Here is a 16,982-nt window from a genome sequence, read left to right on the forward strand (position 1 = left end):
TAAATCATCACTTTTCTCTAAAGATAATTCAAAATAAAAAAAGACAAACAATCCAATTATCACAATTGCTCTCTTTCTCCTTCACCTTTGTGGCTGCGTGTGTAATTACCGCAATCATGGCGTACCCTGCCGCTGATCAGGCACGGCGCGCGACGCAGAGGCGCGGAGTTTATTGCTTGGCACGAGACCGCCGGTGCCGCCAGCCTGCTGGCCTCATCACGGTAATGATCAGGGGGGCACCAGGGGGGACTACGTTGCGTGAGGCGGTAATGATGGATGAGTTAAGCGATATTGAGACATATGGTAGCGCTCTAGTGTACTGGGAGGAAGGGAATGACTGGCAGTGTGTAAAGAGAGCGGCTGCGTTTGAAGTGCGAGGGAAACAATGCGCGTGTGTTCCATGGAGTTCCTGCACGCAGCGCGTGACTAGACAGAGAGATAAGAAGGGAACGGTTTCCATAGCGGAGAGCAGGGGCCGAATGGAGGGTGGGGGGGTGGTGGTGGCTGGCTGCCCATCTCTTCGCTAATGATCTACCCCTTTGAGGTTTTGGATGAGGGTTACTTTAAGACTTTGGAATGTATATTAACTCACAGCCGGGTTTTGTTAATATATTGTCTATTATTGTCTGAGACCGCCATTGTTAAAATGAGAGCAGTTAAAATGAAACTATGCAAAGTACATATTTAGGTATTCAGTCTGTGGGTCGAATTGGCTGTACAGCGACATTTTCGGAAAGCTTTCAGAAACAACTCTCTCATAATCAACTCATAATTGGTCCACATTATCTATGGACTTATGGAAGGTTTTTAAGATCATAAGAGATGGCAGACTTATATGGCGACACATTAGTGTCATAAAGCACTAATGTGATAAAACATGCATTCGGGCGTATTATATTATTTCACACGCGTAGATATTAACTGCGAGCACGCAGTAACTTACAGCAAATAAAAAATATATTAATTTGTGAAGATTATTCTTTCAACCATAACACAGCTTCAGAAAGTAGCAAGTTTGGTGTCAATAGCTCATTTGATGACGTCACAGTATCAATTAAAGTTAATTGCTCTTACGCGTAATGCACCACTTCGCCAGCAGGCGGCACAGAATCACACATGAACGGCATCTGCTATTAAACCGGTGTGTATGTGTCTCTGTCTATGTCTGTGATTGTGTGCGTTTGTGTGTCTGTCTGTGTGTCTGTCGGTAAGTCTGAGTGTGCGTGTGTGGGTGTAAGCGTGTGTGCGTGTGCGTGGGAAATGGGAGTAAAAAAAACGAACATTGTTGAACAACAAAGACAGAAGCATAGTTGCGTCTGGAGTAATGACTACACCCGTGATTCACTTGTAAAGGGCGGCTGCTGGGATGGGCTGCGTCTGTGGGCTTTGAAGACCTTGTGGGACTGCTTGCAGTCCTAGTACCATTTATCTCTCCTTACTTTGACATGACATTCTAATGCACTGCTACTTTATAAATACTTGGGCTCTGTGTGGCAATCCCTTCCCAGGAAGCCATGGCTCCTACCAGATGCTGAAAGTATTTCCTTTGGCTTGTTTGTCCAGACTGTGTACAGAGAGGAGGCCAACTATTTGGCCTGTTTCCCCCCAAAACATTTGTACTTATTTTATTATCGTCTCATTATTCCATAGACTGGTGACTTCCGTGGGATGTTATTCCAGATGAATCGCATGAATTTGGTATTTTGGGATTTGAGATAACTGTATTTTTGGTGAATATATTGTGTGGCGGTGAAAAACATAATCCCAGATGATATGAATGTGTGACAGTCTGCATCCATGTTTCCTGGCTCAGAAAGGCTAGACTACTATTTTAATCCATATATTTATCTATATTTTATCTCATCTCATCTCGTCTTCATATCGCTTTGAAATGCCAGGAGAACACACACACAACTCGGCACAACCAGAAAATACCCTCATATAACCCCCACACCATGTGACAACATCAACACTGTTATATTTCCCAGCATTTTGACACAGACAGACCCATCAAGAAAGAGCGGGAAATGGAGATAGAGACAAAAAGCAGAGGAGGACCCACTTTGAGAAAAGGGGTCGAAGTTCACATTGTCACATTTGTGACAAGAGAGGTTATTTTTCTTCTGTGGCGCCTACCAGCGTGTTTGTATAATAGCTGCAGCAAGTGGGCATGTCTGAAGACAGTAACATAACAAGGAGCCGGGCTGTGATGGGAAATCCTGGCAAAGGACAAACATCCCTGTCACTATAGCCAGATGGGACGTGACCTCATGGAAATGTACTGAATAACGCCAGATAGACAGTGACAGTGACAGAGTTCTCTTTGGCCTCAGATCCAATCTTCAATGACATTGAGGACAAACGCCGTCATGCATAGAGAACTCATCATGGGATTTTTTTGTTGGCAACACTCGAGTCATCTTGGAATGAGTCGAGAGTTGTAGTAAGGTTGAATCCTAAATAAACTTTAATATTCCATTATCCTAGGCAAATTAAACTGCTGTTTTCCAATGTCTCACATGAAAAACGCTGTGGCAGTTTGAAACCCTACAATGTCAGCCCATAATGACAATAATTCCATGATTAAATTCCAATGACCAAAACACCATTACTACCTTATATACCTCAGAAATGGAGGCCGTTGTAACGGTGATGTCACGATGGACAAGCCCTATACCCTTACTTTATAAATTACTAGAGCATTACTAACATTTGAACAAACTTGCCCTCTTTTAAATCAGTCCAACACGATTGTGTCTTCTAAATGGCAGAAAACATAGTTTGTCTCATACAATAAACGGACAATCATGTCATGTAATGGTTGTAGTGAAACAGTTCACACTTCATCAACGCATGCACATCCCCAACACCCAAATGACAAACACCGGCTCATACACACAAACACACGTGCACATGCACACGCACGCATACACACACACACACGCACGCACGCACGCACGCATGCACGCACACACACACACACCCACACACACACACAGGTAGACTTGCAACATCCTCAGGTTGTATATTTGTGTTTGCGGTTAACGTTCTTTGCTTATTATCTGTGTGTGTGTGTGTGTGTTTGTGCTTGTGTGTACGTGTGTCTCAATGAAAAATAACTATTGTTTGAGGAAATCGAGCCATACTGATGCCGTACAGTCATACTATAGTCACACCTATAGTTGATGCTGCAACATTGTTCGGACAATACACCAATGTTACCTATTTTGGTAAATTACAGTACAGTAATTGCAGTGATAAGTAAAATGAAAAACACTACAGCAAGAAAACGTTTAGACTGTCCTTTGGGGGATGTAATGATGAAATCAGTGCAAGTACAATTTTTTTTTTACTGTAATACAGTAAAATGTTCAGCTGAACTGACTGCATAAAAAGCTTTTTGTAGGCCAACAAAAAATAAAAATAGGAATATGAATGAGGTGAAACAGATCTACATGTAAATCTGTATGTATCCCACCTCCAATCCTGATATGGCCAAAAGACCATATCTACAACACAGTAGAGCTCACCGAGTCCTCTTTAATGCTCTGACACATGATTGAAGTGTTTTGCCAGTTGAGTTTCAACAGGTGAGAAGTGAGTTAGACTTATTGGTAATTAGTTGTTGCGTTTAGAAGGCCAGTGTGATCCAGGGAACCAAGTGTGCTAAATAATGAGATTTGTGCTTAGAGTTTAGCAGAAATGTGAAAACATTGGAATTGTGCTTAGAGAATGAGCTTCAAGTTTTCAGAACTGTGTGCATAGTTCCATTTTTTATGTGTATAGAATCGAGAAAAACTGTAAAACACCATGGTTCAAAATCAAGGTGTCTGGTTGAGCTGTTATTTCCCCCGTGGTCTGTAAGGCCCCATGTTAGAGTCTACCATCGATACACAAGATCTGTATGAAAGCATCCTGCCCTAATGCAACATCGCCCACCCCAAAGCAATTTCCTTTCCACTCATTCCTCTCTTCATTGGAGAGGATAAGGGTTTGAAAGCCACCTAGAGGGAGTAAAACAAGCAACCGGTCATCGCCTTAAAAACCAACAAGATTTGGGCTGCGCTGTGATGTTCTGGTCGGGGCGTTTAGAAACATACAAACCCGAAAGGAAATCTTTATCTCTAATGGAGCAAGTGGTGGGTGTTCAGAAGAGGTCAAGTGGTTATTTTGTGATGGAGGCGAACCCGGGTGATCCCAGATGGTCAGCCATTAGTGGAATATTCACGATCGGCTCAGGTCAAAGCCAGAGTGGGAGGAATGTGGAGAAACTGGACTTGGGCGTCGTAATTGGTGAGATATATAAAGAGAGAGTGTCTAACACTATGCTGTATGTGTTTGTGTGAGAGAGAGGGAAAGAGATAAAGAGATAGAGTGTCTAACACTATGCTGTACGTGTATGTGAGAGGGAGAAAGAGAGAGATGAAGAGGGAGGGAGAGATAAAAATATAGAGAGTCAAACACTGCTGTATGTGAGTGTGAGAGAGAGAGAGGGAGAGAGATAGAGAGATAGAGTGCCTAACGCTATGCTGTGTGTGTGTGAAAGAGAGAGAAAGAAAAGGAGAAAGAGAGAGCAATAAGGCAGTAGAAAGAGTCTGACGTCCTTCATGCAAATGAGTGCGTCGTGCCGCTTCGGGCGGGGCCCAGCCGGGACACTGCATGAAATGTTGTGTTAGAGAGAGAGGGGAGAGAGGGATGGAGAAAGTTATTATTGTTATTGTTACAGTTTTTCTCGATTGTATACACACACAAAATTTAACTATGCACACAATTCTGAAAACTTGAAGCTCATGTATCAACTACAAGACTCCAGACTAGTAAACTCTAAGAACAATTCCACTGTTTTCCCATTTTTGCTAAACTCAAAGCACAAATCTCATCATTTAGCACACTTGGTTCACCTGGATCACACTGGCCTTTTAAACGCTACAAGTAATTACCAATAAGTCACTTCTAACTCACTTCTCATATGTTGAAACTCAACTGGCAAAACACTTCAATCATGTGTCAGAGCATTAAAGAGGACTCTGTGAGCTCTACTGTCTTGTAGATATGGTCCTCTGGCCTGATCAGGATTGGAGGTGGGATACATACTGATTTACATGTAGATCTGTTTCACCTCATTTATATTCTTATTTTTATTTTTTGTTGGCCTACGAATAGCTTTTTATGCAGTCATTTTAGCTGAACATTTTAGTGTATTACAGCAAAAATATATATATTTGCTGTGTTACCGTTTTGTACTTGTACTTGCACTGATTTCATCATTACATACCCCGAAAGACAGTCTAATCATTTTCTTGCTGTAGTGTTTTTCATTTTACTTATCAGTGCAATTACTGTAATGTAATTTACCAAAACAGGTAACATTGGTGTATTGTCAGAACAATGTTGCAGCATCAACTATAGGTGTACAGTATGACTCTGGGAAGCTGGGATTGTGAGTTTAGCCCATTGGAGCTCATTGGATAGACAAATATGCTTTGTATCCTATTCTGATACGATTGTGTCAATGCAATATTTATATGATATATTCACAGTATTGTATTACAATATGGCAACTGTATGTACCTACTACCTAATTGCAACTTTAAAAAAGAAAGCTATTGCTAAACAATTTTATACATTGGAATATGTAACATGGCCTCATAAAGTCAAAACATGTGTAAATAGTATTTTGATGGAAGTGTTTTGAATTGATCACACCAGTGTTTAATTGATGCTCTCTAAGAGATATTAATTTGATAGCTGTGTTAACTGTTTGGTGGAAAAAAATCAGTTTTGAGTAGAATTTGTGTAGTTTTGACAAAATGATTAACTCTTCTCAGGTTTGTGTTTAGAGTTTTGAGAAATTGAGCTATAGTTTCAGAAAATGTGTTTAAACGATTGAGAAAAACTGAAATATTTTTGAATGTGACAAAGAAATATGGCACTTGTACACAGGTGCAGAAGTGGTTACCGAACAATGTAGCAATGTGTCTCTATGCTAGTTAAGCTACGCCCACAACTTCGCCCCTGCCATGTCATATATGCCCATAGGGTCTTCCCTGCAAGGTGTGTCTCGTCCCCCTATCAGACGCACTCTGTCACTCCGGTGTGATCCCCTATGCCCCGAATCCCAAGACTGTGCATTACATAATGCTTTTACAGAGCATTAACTTGCTTTTATCTCTACAGCTCAAGATTTCATAAAATTACCCGCTCCTCTGAATTATGTATACTAACAGAACGCTTGTTTCCCAAGCTGCAAAGCTGCCTGTTTTACCAAAGAATATTTTGATAGATACATTGTTGAAAAAAAGAGTACAACAAATTTTGAACAGCTTACAATGCAAACGCTAACAACGGCCAGAATTGTAATGCACACAGCAGCACCTTGACGATGACAACGCACGTGAGACAGGAGACGGCATTACAGGAAAATGTCCTGACAAGCCCCGGGGAAGGCCTGCTACAAACCTCAGGCAGGAGGAGCGGGGCGGCGGGAGTCTTGACAGGACAAGAAGGGGCAGAATCTTGCAGGTTTCAACAAGCGTTCCTTCCTGGCAGGGGTAAACACGGGCCTCTCAGCATGTATCACCATGTGTCAGGTGAATCACAGCTCTCTCACGAGGCTCCCCTGACAGGCGCTGGACTATGAAGAGGTTCTAGCTCCATCGTTGTTGTTGTTTTTTTTTGTTCGTTGTTGACACAGGCAACACAGGTGCAGCAAGCACAAAATCGAAATTTTGCCCGCTAGGATTCTTTGTTTATCTGCAGTTTTTTAAAGATTTATTTTCGCATTTGTATGCTTTATTATAGAGTGGGATAGAGAGGAAGGTATGAGAGATAGAGAGAAGGACATACAGCAAAGTACCACGGGCAGGTTTCAAACCCGGGTCGCTGCGATCAGGATTGAGCCTATATTAGAGCCGGTTAAAAGTGAGCGGCTTCTTCTTTTTTTTTCTCCTTATATTAAGTTTGCCTAGGCAGAATGATATGAAGATCTGCAAGCTACGGGTGCTCCGTGCATGTTATGCGTGTGGGGAGTGACTGACGCCCCGTCCGTTGACGGATCCCCATGACTTTGAATGGGGACGGACGCGCAATGCATTGTGGATCCGTCCGTTCTGTTGGATCCGTCACGGATCCGAAGCGACGGATCCGTCATCCAATCAGATCACGTATGCAAATTTAAGCACTGTGACACTACTCGGGCTCTGACGACCCTGGAAAGATCCCCCATCCGTCAGCCACGCCTTCCGACGTCCTTTGACAGACGGTGCAGTGGGCACGAGGCGTGACTGTCACGTGCATGCAACCAATAAAGTGTGGATGGACAAGGATTATACCATTAAGCGAGCAGCAAGGGGCGGGGAAGCGCGTTGAGCTCATATGCAATAAAAACAATCAGCAATTTATTGATAATGTAATTTTTAATTTTGAATACTAATAGGATGTATTCAATAATTTAAGTGATATATAGGCCTACAAATACGGATCATAAGTTAAAATGGGCTGCATTTGGCTGAATTATAAAAGGTATAAAAGGTCATTTGAAGAGCCGTTTGGGAGCCGAAAGAGCCGGCGAGTGAGCTGATCCAATTGATCTGGCTCCCTAAAAAGAGCTAAAATTCCCATCACTAGCCTACTAGCTCTACCCGGTGAGCCCCGATGTGCAGTTTTTGACATCCTGAATGTCATCACATCACCTTGACATCAAGGGTCACGTGATCACCTAGATGACCTGTACACTGGTGTTCAGGTGTTCAGGATACAGGGACAGAGGGCAGAATGAGGGACTTAAAGATGATGCGGACACACAGGGAGCCAGCGAAGTGAGATGTGGATGGGAGTGGGACCTGCTCACTTAGCTTTGGTTAAAAAACACCAAAACTGGACTTTCATCCAGTGCCTTTTTTTCAGCAGCGACCGCTGACAGCACAGCCAGTAGAGCAGTCACCAGCATCCAAGGATGAAAGTTACTCCCAGACAGAGGTGAGCTGGCCCCCGACATACTGGGACATATTCCGGTGGGACGTGTTCCCGCACTGGGCTCACTGGACAATCACAACCCAATCAGTCAATGCGCGAACATATTAAAGTAAAAGTAGCGCGCAGCAGTGAGAGCATGGAAGCCATGTACCCAAAGGGGAAGTGGGTCAGAAAAACTGGAGGAGGAAAAGAATCATGCAGTAGAGGCACAGGCCCCCAAGCATAACTGCCTCTGTTTTTTTTTTAGCTGACTGTCGCATATACTGAAGAGCAGTCCGTCCTCGGGTGATTTGATTTGGACCGCAGAGGTGCCCCCCCCCCCGATGCCCTTGCCAGCCCTGTTCAACGTAAGCCACTTATAATAATAATTTGCACTTTGTGGAACCAAAAGCCGTATAGCATTAGAATTATGGTGTACCACCGCACGGCACCCTCGACTCTGAATATTAATTTTGATGATACTATTAGTAATATCCCGTCCCTGCTTAGATAATGGGAATATGTTGTGTATTAGAATGTGCCCCAGTCGAGTCTGACTTTTGTGTTTGTGTTTTTGTCAGCCACGTGAATACGAAACATGAGGCTGTTCTGCATCGAATCGTAAAATGTAGAGCATACATGTGTCGTGCTGCTGTTTTACAAGGACTATAATGTATCACTACAAGGAAATCACCATTCTGTTTCGGTTCCAACCACACACTTCCTGTTCCTTGGACCTCAACTGTTTGGGCTGTGAATCAGTGAGCCTTGAGTTGCAGTAGTTATCTAACCCCAAAGGAAAACACGAGTTAAAACACATTGCATATGCGAAGGATGCACATTCCTTTTGATAGCTTGTGTTGACATATCTTGTGTTGACTTTTTTCTAACTGTGAGACTTGTTTCTGTAGGTCATGAAGAGCAGTATTAAGAACCGTACACCCTTTTGCTATGGCCTGTTCATCCTATGAATTGCCCAAATTACATAACTACTTGACTTCGATCAAAGAGGCTTGAACATTATTCAGTTCAATTCATTTATATCCCTTTATCTATGTTTCTTTAGTACTAATAGCTGCCAATCGCACTCAAATTGTCACTTTGGGTGTACTGTGTTCATTGTTTGTCTATGGCATAGCGGTTGAGAGTTGTTTACCAACGCCTGATCCCATGCTGTCCGGTCGAACGGTAAACAATTCGGGACCGAAGAACAGGTTGAACGGTTGGAATGTGACAACACCAAAAGAACACGTTGGTCAGTGGCCCGGAGACATGAAAATATCTCAGAAATGTCTCAGTCTCTCTCTCGCTCTCTCTCTCGCTCGCTCGCTATCTCACTTGCTCTAGCTCTCTCTCTCGCTCGTTCGCTCTCTCATTTTCTCTCACTCTCACTCGCTCTCGCTCTCACTCTCGCTCTCACTCTGACTCTCTCTTTCTTTCTCACTTTCTCTCTATCTCTCTCTTTCTCTCTCTCTTACTCTCTCGCTGGACTGTAGGTCATTCATACAATACGTGTTGCTGAAGCACAACAATAAAATAATGTATTAGTTTTTCTCAATCGTTTAAACACGTTTTCTGAAACTATAGCTCAATTTCTCAAAACACAAACCTGAGAAGAGTTAATCATTTTGTCAAAACTACACAAATTCTACTCAAAACTGTTTTTTTCCACCAAACAGTTAACACAGCTATCAAAATAATATCTCTAAGAGAGCATCAATTAAACACTGGTGTGATCAATTCAAAACACAAAATACTGTTTACACATTTTGGCTTTATGAGGCCATGTTACATATTCCAATGTATAAAATTGTTTAGAAATAGCTTTCTTTTTAAAAGTTGCTATTAGGTGGAAGGTACATATAGTAAAAATACTGTTGCCATATTGTAATACAATACTGTGAATATATCATATAAATATAAGTTGATGGTGCAACATTGTTCTGACAATACACCAATGTTACCTATTTTGGTAAATTACAGTACAGTAATTGCACTGCTAAGTAAAATGAAAAACACTACAGCAAGAAAAAGAAGTGAAGTGGCAAGGCCCCTTTGTGGTGACACGGCAAGTCGGGGACGTGGATTACGAGGTAGCGCGATCGGACGGGGCGAAAACAAAAGTAAGAAGTGGGCACAAAGTGTGTCATAAGTTTTGTGCCCTCAAGACAAATTGTGATATCGAACTGGAATGGTGTGCATTTCCACACACACACATACATATTTTCAAACACACACACACTAAGCACAAACACCTTGAATGCTGACCCAGGGGTTAAGGTTACTGTAGCAGGTTCAATGAGCGAATGGACACCGGGTTTGCTCGGAAGCACACTCAAGTCTTTTATTGGCTTCAATTACGACAGTCCAGAAATTATAAATCTGCTACCACAGTCACAGGGAGCGTTTCCAGAGCCTTTCTCATAACGTAGTTCAGGGCTCCAGTCCTCTCTCTCTGCTCCCGATCCCTTCCTACTACAAGATAAAGCAGGCCCGTAAATACACACTCCCTGATTTGTCTTGCAGGTGTCCGCGAGCAGGTGAGCAGGTGTCCGCAATCAGACCCAATCCACCCATGCATACTCCCCCTGCAGGCCAGACGCCGTATGTCCCCCCACACACACCCGCCGCCCGACACAGGCCGGGGACACATCCGGCCGCCAACTCACTCCCCCCCCCCCCAGAATGGGAGAGGAAGTCCGCCATGGCCATCTGCACCCCAGGCCTGTGCACAACCCGAGAGTTGAAGGGTTGCAACGGGAGCTACCACGGGGTAATCCTCACGTTGACATCCTTCATGCGGTGAAGCCACTGGAGGGGGGCGCGGTCAGAGTAAAGGGTGAACGCACGACCCAGCAGGTAGTAGCAAAGGGCGCCGACCGCCCATCGGATGGCGAGACACTCCTTCTCCACCGTGCAGTACCGACCCTCCCGGTCTGACAGTTTACGGCTCAGGTACAGCACCGGTCGGTCGGCCCCCTCCACCTGCTGGGTCAGGACCACGCCCAACCCCCTGTCCAACGCGTCTGTCTGCAGGGAAAAAGGGAGATCAAAGTTAGGAGCACACAGGACCGCTTCCCCGCAGAGGGCTGTTTTTTAATAGCGGAGCCATGCCAAATGACACTTGACATGGCTCCGACCACTGGACTGTATCTGGGGCCCTCTTATGGGTGAGGTCGGTCAAGGGGCTGGCTAGGTCTGAGAAGTGCGGCACAAACTGCCGGTAGTAACCTGCCAGCCCCAGCAACCGCCTCACCTCCTTCTTGGTCCTGGGTTGAGGGGAGGCAGCAACTGCAGCGGGCTTACCGACCTGTGGCCGGACCTTCCCCCCCCCAGGTGGTACCCCAGATACTGGAACTCCCTCCACCCGATCACGCACTTCCTCGGGTTGGTCGTGAGCCCCGCCCGTCTCAGCGACTGAAGAACGGCTGCCACCTGCTGCATATGCTGCCCCAAAGTGTCACCATAGATGACAATGTCATCAATGTAGGCAGCAGCTTACGCAGCGTGGGGCCGCAATACCCGGTCCATCAGCCTCTGAAACGTGGCGGGGCCCCGAACAACCTGAACGGAAGCACCTTGAACTGGTATATACCGAGCAGAGTGGAGAAGGCCATTTTTTCCCGGGCTGCTGGAGACAGTGGAATCTGCCAGGAGCCGTTCATGCAGTCCAGAGTCGTGTAATAGGTGGCCATGCCAAGCCGGTCCACGAGCTCGTCGATCCGAGGCATTGGGTAGGCATCGAACTTCGAAACCGCGTTCACCCTACGGTAATCAGCACAGAACCAGACAGACCCGTCCGGCTTCCCCACAAGCACGACGGGGCTGCACCAGTCACTGTGGGGCTCCTCGACCACGCCCAACTCTAACATTGTTGGCAATTCGCACTGCACAACTTCTTGTTTATGGATTAACGGGGTGCGGCCGGGCAGGGACAAAAACACGTCGAAGGACTGAAGTTGCAGGCTAGCAACGTCCGCCGCCTGACTCACAGAGAGGTCTTCACCTCGACCGAGCGGAGGGGTGGGACCTGGAGCAGGGACTTCTGGTCCTCTCTCCGCTCTCTCTGGTAGCGTCATCACGAACGCGACAGGGACCGCATCGTTCCACCTCTTAAGGATTTTGATGTGGTATATCTGGTTGTTTTCGCCCCTGTCCGATCGCGCTACCTCGTAATCCACGTCCCCGACTTGCCGTGTCACTGCACTTCACAAGTAATTTGGGGCTAGAGGTGGGCAGCAGTACAAGGACCTTTTCCCCCGGTGTGAGATCGCGTAATCTAGTCCCTCTGTCGTACAGGCGTCTCTGACTCTCCTGGGCTCGGTGCAAGTGCTGACGTGACAATACCCCTAGTGAGTGAATCTTTTCACGCAAGTCCATGATGTACTGTACTTCATTTTTGCTGTCACTGGACCCCTCCTCACAGTTTTCTTAAATGAGGTCCAGGATGCCCCTGGGCTTTCGCCCATAGAGCCACTCAAATGGGGAAAACCCTGTTGAAGCCTGAGGCACTTCCCGCACTGCAAACAACAGAGGGTCTAGCTATTGATGCCAATTTCAACTTCCTCGTGTACGAACTTACGGACCATGGACTTAAACGTCCGGTTAAACCTCTCACACAAGCCGTCCGTGGCTGGGTGATAGACGCTTGTGCGGATTGCCTTGACTTTCAACAACCTGTAAAGTTCCCTAATCGTGCGTGACATGAAATTGGTGCCCTGGTCAGTGAGAATCTCTCTTTTGGGATTGACATGAAACAACGCCTGTGCAACACTCTTCGCGGAAATGTTGCGGAAGCAAAGGAATTGCTTCCAGGTTTCGGGTTGCATAGTCGATCAGGACTAACACAAATCGATACCCCTGTGCGGAACGTTCTAATCGCTCGATAATGTCCATGCCAATTCGGTCGAAGGGGGCTTCCACCAGGGGAAGGGGCTGCAAGGGAGCCCTGGGGACGGCCGGGGGATTCACCAACTGACACTCAATGGACAGGAGGCACACCACCTGCGCACCTCCGCCCGAATCCCCGGCCAATAGAACCAAGCCATTATCCGGTTAAGTGTTTTATCGTATCCCAAAGGCAAAGGGTCGGTCCCCCTCCGCGAAGGTCAACGCCCGGAAACGGCACCGATGTTCCTCTGGATGGAGGCCAAGCCGGTCCCGGATGGCCCTGGCGACGGTGTCGTAGTCCCGTTGGGCCCCGGCCGGCAGACTGTTGGCTCCGAGCTGGGCCTCCCCCGTCAGGAGTGGCAGAAGATGGTGAGCCCACTCCTGACGAGGACACCTAGAGACCTCGGCCTCCAGGAAGGCCTCAGCATCGTCTGCCTCCACCATCTTCGGGATGTGGATGTGGGGCACGGCTCCTGCCCCTTTGGGTTCGTTTCTGCTCGCTCCGGAGGCGAGGACCTCACGGAGAATAGCCCGATCGGCCACCAAGGTCTGGGCTAGCTGGCTGAGCAGCTCGTTCTCCGCATGCTGCAGCTGGCTCTTTCTTTCGAACATCTGGCACAGATGTCCGAGCACACTCGCTAACGGTGATTGTTCCATTATCCGCGCTCAGCCCCACATTTGGCTCCACTGTAGCAGGTTCAATGAGCGAATGGACACCGGGGTTGCTTGGAAGCACACGCAAGTCTTTTATTGGCTTCAATTACGACAGTCCAGAAATTATAAATCTGCTACCGCGGTCACAGGGAGCATTTCCAGAGCCTTTCTCATAAAGTAGTTCAGGGCTCCAGTCCTCTGTCCCTGCTCCTGATCCCTTCCTACTACAAGATAAGGCAGGCACGTAAATACACACTCCCTGATTGGTCTGATTGTGAGCAGGTGTCCGCAATCAGACCCAATCCACCCAGCCGATCCAGTGTGCTCCCAAACTGCCCATACTCCCCCCTGCAGGCCAGACGTCGTATGTCCCCCCACAGTTACCTCATCTGTCCAAACGTGTGAAACGTTTCCTCTTAACTAACGCTAACTAGCTTAAAAGAAAAAAACAGGAAGATGGGCCCATACCAGAGCACCATCACAATAATGGGACGTCCCTGGGCTGTGGTCGAATATACTGTCAACCTAGCAACAGGGAACACATTAGGTAGGCAGATCAATACAGGTAATTGGCCATCCATATCCACACACACACACACGCACACACACACACACACACACACCTACACACACGGATCTGGAATCTCCTCAGGTAAGGTAATTGGCAACTTTGCATTATTATTTTGCTTTTTACTCCAGTGTTTGGGTCGTAATGGAAGGTCCGGGGTGAAGTCTAGGAAAATAAAGTCATGAAATGAACATGCAAGCAAAAGTTCATTTTTTCCTGCTTAAAAAAGGCGGTGTGACACTTAAGACGAGAGTGATAGCGCGCAGTGTGGTTTATCTGTAAAGTCTGCCCTGAAGCCAGTGAGCGACGAAGGCTGTGGATGGAAATCAATCATCCTTGTGTGTGTATATATGTGTGTGTGTGTGTGTTTGGCTGTGTTTATGTGCTTGTGTGCGCATGTGAGTGTTTAAGTGAGTGTTTTTTCTGTATAGTGGGTCATTTTCTCATCCTTCTATCTTCTTCCCTCTCTCTCTCTCTGCTTCCATCATAGTCATTATGTCTCCGGTTAATTGCTAATCTTCCCCCTGGGAGCTGAGAAGGCATGTCGTTTAGAAACCGGAAACAGTTCTTCTTTAAGGCTTGGTGAACTGTTCTTAACTATATCTATGTATATATATATATATATATATATATATATATATATATATATAAAGATTAGATACAACTTTATTAATCTCCTGTAGGAGACATGTGTTAAATATTGTTATGTATACTGTATATATCATTTTAAAATAATGTAGTTCATTATTAACCCTAGTTCATCATTATATACTACTATATATAAGTTTAGGAAGTCTGATGAAGACTTCATCAGTAGGAGATTAGCCCGAGAGAGGCCTAAAGGGATTCTGGTGGGATTTGGGGGCAAAAGGTCTCTTGGCTGAGATTCAAACACATGGCCAGCACATCTGTCCTGCCCCTCATATTTATGCTCAAGTTCATCGAACCCGATGATACTGCTCTGGCATGAAGAACTTCGTACTACAGTATGACTTGGTGGGCAATACGAGGTCATGAAACACTATGCTGGCCTTTGGAACCACACACACACACACACACACACACACATGCTTCAGCTGTCCAAAATCAATTCTGCCCTGTAGTCTTTCGTTCACATTTGCTCACCCCTTGTGCTTTCATGCAATGTAATAAATTGTACAAGATAATAAAGGTGATTTTAGTGTCTGATATAAAGTTGGGTATATATATATATGTATATACTGGGTTATCGTGATCAGCATTTTCCATTGTGATTTGTCCTGATGTATATTGCTGTATATATATATATATATATATATATATATATATATATATGTCACAATGGCAAATGCTGATCACGATAACCCAGTGTGATACGGGTTTACATAACTATTTGGACAATCTTTGGAGGAAACGGCTTATCTCTGGCTCACATCCACGTACAGTCAGTTCGAAATAGATTAGCAGGAATTACCACGTTGTCCATTATACCACTGAATTACGTAAGGGAATATGGGATGTGGAACCTGTATTCCTGTGGGGGACCCCGTTTGGGCCGGGGCCAGGAAACGAGGTAGGAGGCTAGTTCAGAAGTAAAGAAATCTCAGCAGCATTATGTATGGGTGCTACTAGTTTTGATGTGATTAGTTTAGCACTTTCTTGCTAATTGTTTGAGAAATGGAAATAGTCTTGTCCCCCTATTTTGTCGAATATCCAAAGCACTCTATTGATATGCTGCCCCATTTTGGTGGTTGTCCATTTCTCGTCAGCATTATCTAGTTCCGGCCACAGACTAAATTCAAAAAATCTCTTTAAACTCCTTTTCAAAAGAGGTTTATTCATAAACAAAAAGCCTTTGAAGTACATTAGCCAAAGCTGGGCTAAATGACGCCAAGTGTGGATTACTTGAATTGTAGCACTGCTGTTTAGCTGCCAAAAACAGCTTTGTGTTTGTATTGCAAATTTAATTCACTGTTGTGCATGTGTGCGTGCGCGTCAGTGTGAGAGAATCCTCTTGTTCTAATATTATACTGACAGCCCCTAATACCGCCCCAGCCTGCTAGCATCATCCAGTGATGAAAACTAGAAATACATTTTAGAAACTGACCTCTTGGCATTTTGGAAAACAAACACTGCAGAAACCTGAAGTTATTAACAAGGGTTCGGAAAACCATTATCCCACTCACATTGTTACAAATGACATCAACAATTAATTTAGATGTTAGTGTGGCCCCTTAATTTAGATGTTAGCAAACCGTTTGAGTGCTTAAGTTGCTAACGTTTAAAATTGAATTGATTGACCAGATAAGCAGGATAACCTCATTGACAGAGGAAGGGGAGGAAAAGATTATTTGACAACGGCAGCCTTTGCAATGCTATGTAGACAGAAGGATCTCACACGGAACCTTTACCCCCGCAGTCTCATGATCGATGCATGGCTGTTAGCTCACTTTCACTTTATCACCTCTTTCTTGCTCTAATCTCTCCCTCCCTCTATCGCTCTGCCTCCATCTCTTCCTTTAATTTTCTCTCTCTCACTCCAAGTCTTTCTCTCTCTCTCTCACTCCAAGTCTCTCTCTCCCTACAAGTCTCTCTCTCTAACTCTCTTAAAGACTCTATCTCTCTCCAAGACTCTCTCTCTCTCTCTCCAAGACTCTCTCTCCTTCCAAGTCTCTCTCTCTCTAAGTCTGTCTCTCTCTCTAAGTCTCTCTCTCTATGATCGACGCATGCCTGCTAGGTCCCTTTCACTTAAGTCTCTCCCTCACTCTATCGCCCAACCGCAGTCTCTCTCCCTCCCTCTAGGAATGGAGAGATAGAGATGAGGTGTTGTCTCTTCTACACTAGAAGGGACAAGTGCTGAACGTAAACTACAACCGTGTTCCTCCGAACCCCCAACATCCCGCAATCAACGGTCAACTGAACGAGCTGCACTTCGTAT

Source organism: Pollachius pollachius, assembly GCF_949987615.1.
Source record: "Pollachius pollachius genome assembly, chromosome: 13".
NCBI lineage: Eukaryota > Metazoa > Chordata > Actinopteri > Gadiformes > Gadidae > Pollachius > Pollachius pollachius.